Here is a 7,115-nt window from a genome sequence, read left to right as displayed (position 1 = left end):
TTCCCTATTATCTGGTCAAATAGAAATCTTTTTGACATTTAAAGCCCTTCATCATTTTGTTCTAACCTATCTTTCCAGTCTTATTATGCAACATTACTCCCTTTCACACAATCCATAATCTAGCCAAACTCACTTTCTTCTTGTTCCTCACACATGACATTCTCCTTTCTCCATGCATTGGCAAGTCCCCCATAATTAGAATGCAGAGTCTTCTCACTTCTAAATCCCAAAATTCTTGTTCTCCTTCAAGATAGTCCAAGTACCACATTCTGCATGAAGTCTTTTTAATCCCTTCAGGGGCTGTTGGATATCTTGTATCTACCATGTACCCACATGGTACATATGTACATGTGATTTCTCCTATTAGAATATAAACTCCTTGAGGGCAGGCACTGTTTTACTTTTGCTTTTGCATACCTAGAACCTAGGACAGTGCCTGGCATTTAAAAAATGCTTGCTGATTGATTGTTATATATCATGAGGATTTAGTCCTATTGGGTCATGCAAAGTTTGGAAGGAGATTAGAATTTTAAAGGGAATGGAGACATAACAATTTTGCTAAATTATAAATTGTTGGAATATTTTATCCCTTAAGCTATGCAAGATGAAAGTGAACCTGGACTTTATAAGACATTAAAAGAAGTGGGAAGAATTATGGAACCAAGAATGACTATAGCCAGTTCAAAACCAATTTACTGTTTATTTTCAGTATATCAACACTTCAGAAAATGATAAACTATACCTCAGGGCTTGGTTTATTGTTTTGTTGATTGTGTGAACGTTAAAGAACAATGCAGAAAATTTTAATAATGCAGATTAAATTTAAAAGTGAGTCCAATTTACATTTCTTTTCAGAGAGCTAGTTGTAACACCAGCCACACCCCTGAAAGGAGACCAGGCAAGTTGTGCCCATGCATGTGCTAGAGGCTTTCCAAAGTGATTTAAGTTGGTAGTTCAGAACCTGCAGGGCCTCTGGAGGAACTAGGAGCTAAGTGGATATTGGCTGCTCCTTAACCTGCCTGCCTTTCTGTGGCTAGTGCCACTGTGCTCCACATAAGGTACTCTTGGAGGAAAGGAAAAGCCTTATACACACTTTATGCACACATTTACAGAGCACATACTAAAAGTTTCCAAATATGTTGCTTAGTTTCTACAATGGTAGCTAGAGGTAGCATAATACAGTGAACCTAGAACATCAAATACGGGTTCAGATATTAATTCTGCTACTTACTATCAGTGATCTTGGCCAAGTTATTTCCCTTCTTCAGGACTAAAAATTAAAATAATATATTGAATTTACTGATGTGTGGATTATTCATGGCAATTTTTGAAATATTAGTCCAGCATCTTTCTGCCATCTAGCACCTTCTAGATTCTCTCTCCACATCCTTATCATAAGTTTGAGGTATTAGATGGGAGGAGTAGATAATTTCTAAGATCGCTTCTAATTTTAATATTCTGTGAATTAAAAGCTTGGCTATAATAGGATCAATAATAGCCCTGAGTTTATCCTGTGATAATACATCAGCTCGTTTAGTCTGATTTCAGCTAGCCCCTATAATTGTCTGCACAGCTTCATTTCTGCTCTCCTCCCCTGTCCTGTCCTGCTGAGTTGGGAACATGGATCAGAAAGCCAATTCCTCCTTTTTGCAAAGCTCCAGGCAGAAAGATCCCCAATCTCTCAAGATTCTAAGACAGTAATATTGTATATTAAGGGCACTGCTCCAGAGGCTTTATTTTTACAACATTTCATTTGTCATCTTCTCCCCAACTACACAGACAATACCCTAGTTCAGGCCTTTGTCACTTCTTGCCTAGTTTCTTGCAGTGACTTTTTTATTGTTTCATCTTCATGCATCTCCCCAAAGTATTCTTTAAATAGCTGCCAAGTAAATATTCCTAAATATCCCTGTCACTTCCCCTTCTCAAAAAGCTTCTGTGGCTCCCTAATGTTTCCAGGACAAAAATCTAGATTCCTCTATTTGGCATTTAATATCTAAATTTCCAGGCTAATGACACATTGCCACCCCTCCATTATACTCTACAGTCCAACTGAACCATCCTACTTGTTTTTCTCCATACATATCATTTTACTTCCTCCCTCTTTTCAGAGAGCTGGTTGTAAAACATTTACCAGCACATCCCTGAATCAAACCTAGACAAGTCATGGCCATGCATGAGTTAAAGGCTTGAAACCTTTGCTTATAGCTTTCCAAAGAGACTTAAGTTGGTAGTTTGTCAGTCCCCTCACATCCACATGCCTTCGCAGTGGGGGAAACAGCCAGTTTCTGGAATGCTCTCACCCCTTAGAAACTTTAGCTCTCTTCAAGGCTCAGCTCGACTGCCATTTCCCACAAGATCTATTGTAGGAAAGTTTCCTCATCAAGATTTCCTCAATTCTTAATGCCCTTTCCCTCCCTGAAATTATTTCTTATTTATTTTATATGTATTTAACATTTATCTGAGTATACTTTGCTTCTCACCAGTAATAAGTTAAATTCCCTGAGACCAAGATATTTTTAGTTTTGACTGTGTTGAGTCAAGAAACATTTCTTAAGTGCCTATGATATGCCAGGTACGATTCTTACTCTGAATTGAAGTTGGGGGAAAAAAGGCGAGAAATTCTCCCCCAAAAAAGATCCAGTCTGCTATCAAGGAACTCACAGAGTATTTAATCTAGTTTAAGATAATTGCTTAATAAATATTTGTTGAGTTAGACTGAATTGAACTAAATCTCAGAATAAAACCATGATAAGAGTGGGGATGGGAAGTAAGGGCAGAGGAGGGAAACACTCTGACATCAGCCCAGAGCAGCTCCCCGTACCAAGACAGAGTTTGGCCAGATGACTTCATATTTGGGTGGGAGAGAGCAGGCAGCCTGTCTCCCTCCAGACACCCAAGGAGGTTTCCGACAGTGTCTGTTTTCCTTGGCAGGTGAGAAGCAAACACTGGGCTGAGCTTTTCAAAGGCTGAGCTCATCTTGGGAATGGAGAAAGTGATATTTTACTTTGTAGGGAAGAGTGTTTGACCTCTCCTCCTCAGCTCCCAAACATCTCCAGGATTGGGGATAGTCCTGGGAAATATCAGCCAATAAAATAGAAGAGAAGGTTGGTCTGGAGAGGAAGTAGTATTCAGCCTTGTCCCATGTGATATCCATTTATAGTCATGAATGATCCCAGGACACTTTTGGTGTCATTATCATAAATGCTGTTGACTGAATATTTATTAAATATTCTAGAATATGATTTAGGAGATACAGAACAGCACAAAGGAAAGAGGCAGAGGTTCTGAGTTCAGATCCTGTCCAGAGAGCCTACCCATGTGACTTTGCTTGGCTCAGTCACTCCTCTGGGTCTTATTTTCCTCATCTGTAAAATGAAGGAATTGGATCAGATGGCCTCTGAGTTCTATGATCTAAGATACTGTCAGAGTATGGCTCCTAGAGGAGTCCAAGTGAGAAAATCAATCACTCAAAAAATGTTTATTAAGTGCTTTCTATATGCAAGGCACTGTGTTAAGCACTGGGGTTATAAAGGCAAAAGCAAAAAAAAAAATCTCTTCTCTCAATCACCTTATATACTTTTTCAAAAATTTCATTTAATTATTTATTTAATTCCCCCTCTTCAGTTACATTCAAAACAATTTTTTTTAACATTTGTTTTTTAAAATTGTTGAGTTCTAGGTTCTCTCCTTTATCCTTACCCACAATTAAGAAACCTCATGTGAAATTATGCAAAACATTTCCATATGAGTCAAGTTATAAAAGAAAACATAGATCTCCCACCCTAATAACAATAGAAAACCTCAAGAAAAATCAAGTTAAAAAAAGAGAGAGAGAGAGAGAGATAAAGAGAGAAAGAGGGAATGATTCAGTCTATTCAGACACAATCAATTCCTTCTCTGGGTATGGACAGGATTTTTCATCATAACTCCATCAGAGTAGTTGTGGATGACTGTACTACTGAGAATAGCAGAGTCATTTACCCCTGGAATGCCCTTATATACTAATGGGAGACAACTTATAAATAAACCAGATACATATAGAGCAGAAGGAAGGTTACCTTCTGGGCTATGGGAAAGTCTTCTTCAGAAGGAAGTATTTGAGCTGAGTGAGAGGGGGAAGTCAAGAACAGTTAGTAAAGGACACTGTCAAGGACCATGAAATTGCAAATCTGGGAGATTGGGAAGTTGGTGGTTTTCTCCATAGTAGTAGGGAAGTTCAGAAGAGGGGCATGTTTAGGGGAAGATGAGTTCTATTTTGAATGCCTTGAATTTGATATACCCGTAGACATCCAGTTCATTTGTCCACTAAGCAACTAGAGATTCAGGATTGGAGTTCAGACAAGGGCTGGATGTGGAGATCTGGGAATCATCTACATAGAGATGATAATTGAACCTATGGGAACAAACGTGATCATTAAATGAAATAATACAGATAGAAAGGAGAACTGGAGAAGGAGAGAAACTTAAGGGTAAATCATAGTTCAGGGAGGTGTCAAGGAAAAAGATCCAGCAAAGAAGACTGAGAAAGAGTAGGCATTAGGCAGGAGAACCAGAGGAAAGCTGTCTGGGAAAAACTCAGAGAGAAAAAAGAATCTAATTCAGAGAAAGTGACCAAATGTTACAGAGAAGTCCAGAAGCAATTGTAGAATTGTAGAATCACAAACATAGAAGTGGACCCTAACTTTTATCTAATCCAACCACCACCCTTTTATAGATAAGTAAACAAACCTGGGTTAAAATCCCACCTATGATGATAAATGCCTGTGTAACAACAGTTGAGCAAATAAGTCACTTACCATGACAAAGAAATCAATTGTTTAAGTTGTACAATAGAGTGTGGAGGGTGGGACTAAATACAGCCTTTCAAATTCTAGATCTCTAGTGATATAAATATTATAATTATAATAAAAATAATATAAATATTAATAAAAATTAGGAAAGTGATTTGACCATGGTGAGTTAGAAAAGTAGGGTCTCTTAACTCCAAGTCCCAAGCTGTTTCCCTTATACCATGTTGCTATCTCACCATGAAAGTGAATGAGTTTAGCTTGGAGTTTCTGCATTACCTTGCTTCTTGCAAGAATTGCCTTCCTTCTTTTTCCCCCAGCAGTGTTACTGTGGCCAACTAGTACATTCCCCAGCCCCCAACCTCCACCAGCCTGGTAAGGATGGCCAGGTCAACTCTCAGGGGAACCAAGCAGAAACCTGGATGCATGGGTGGAGCTAAAAAGAATGGAAACCAGAGAACAGGGAATTTTTAAAGCTGAATTTCCCAATCTGAATTTCCCTTGGGAGAGTTTTGAGGATGTTAAGGACTGAAGGCAGTGAGGCAGTCACATTGACTTCCCATCCATCAGTTTCCCAAGGGCCAAAGGGCAATGAAGTATGAACCCCAATTCCGCCCCTGGCTCCTGCCCCAGATATCCTTTCCTTTCTCCTTCCTCCCAGTTCCCAGAGCCATCTAACTCCTTACTTGCTACATTTTTCAAATGTGTTCATCATAAAATTTCCAGCATTGGGAACAGGCTGTACCCCCAACTGGCAGCAAATCCACAACATAGAAAATGAGATGGCATGTTGGAAACTCAGAACCAAACTAAATTCCCTAAATATTTATTAAGTACCTACTGTATGCATACAGAGCACTGTGATACACAATGGGAAAGATATAAAAGGTAAACTAGACAGGGTCCTTGAGCTTATGCAAGTCCATTCTGGGGTTTCTTAATTTAAGATACACAAATTTATAATTAACTTCCTTTGTAATCTAATGTATTTTATATTTATTGAAAAACACGATTCTGAGAAGCCCACAGGCTTTACTAGATTGACAAAGGGGTCCATAGCATAACAATCATGAAGACCTCCTTCATATAGTGAATTGCTGTAGTGCACAGACAAGCATCTGGAGGAGGGGAACCTGGGAGGGGGATCTGAAGAACAGGGTGGGTTTCGGGAGGCTGGGATGGAGAGAAGGCCATTCCAGATGGAAGAAAAGGTTTTACCAGAAGGCTGCAACTGCCGCAGGTAGAAAGTTTAGTGAGATGGGGCGAGTCCAGTTTGGTGGGAGCTCACAGTAACTAAGTGGGAGGGGAGGAATTCAAGACCAGCCTGGCACTGACTCTGGGCTGGAAGTCTAGAGGCCTGGGTTCTACATTTGGCTCTGTCACTAACCATATGTGGTCTTGTATCAATGTTGAGATTCTAGGAGGAAGACAGCTGCGTGGAGAAGAGATGTTTGCACAGCTGTTTACAATTGTTAATTAATGCACCCTTCCCCCCACAACATGGGAAAGATGTTTTCCCTTAAGGCTGTGATGGTGGTAAGGTGAAGCCCTACCTTAGCCCATTTGAGATGGATGAAAATATAATTCTGGAGTGGGTGTTACAGAAGAGAGAGCCCTGCCTCTGGAGAAAGATCTTGACTCTTGGATTCAAATCCTACCTCTGATTCTTACTCCTTGTGTGAATTTGGGCAAGTCACCCAATCTCCTCGTGCCTTGTTTTCCTTGTCTAAAATGAAAGGGTAGAACTAAATGAACAATGAGATTCCTTTCTGCTCTAGATTTTATGACATGTGATTCTTTGACATGAGAAGGAAGACTGATCAATTAATTTTCTCAGCCTCTAATGTCTCAATAGATAGAATATTGGACCCAGATCAAGAAGATTCGAGTTCCTATCTATCCTCAGACACTTAATAGGCGTGTGACTCAAGTCACTTCACCTGTGTCTACCTCAAATTTTTTCAAATGGAGTCATAATAGCACCTCCCTCCCAGGATTATTGTGAAGATAGAGTGAGGTAATATTTGTAAAAAGTGTTTCATACAGCATTTGTAGTAGACACAGTGTAAATATATAAAGGAATAAATGATTCCCTTCCCTTCCCACCCAACTGATGTAATCATAGGAAGTCAGGGAGAAAGGTAACAAAAACAGCCAGATATTACAAAGCATGAAGAAATTCTATTCAGGGCTCAACCTTTGAGTTGGAAGGTGGGGTGGAGTGCTACATGTATAATCCTATTAGTGAAATAGAGGGGTGATAGAGAATGAAGCACAAAACCAAGTAACTGATACAGGTGTATATCCAGAGTGAGTGAGGATTGG

The sequence above is a fragment of the Sarcophilus harrisii genome, chromosome 2 (assembly GCF_902635505.1).
Source record: "Sarcophilus harrisii chromosome 2, mSarHar1.11, whole genome shotgun sequence".
NCBI lineage: Eukaryota > Metazoa > Chordata > Mammalia > Dasyuromorphia > Dasyuridae > Sarcophilus > Sarcophilus harrisii.
This window is presented reverse-complemented; position numbering follows the sequence as displayed.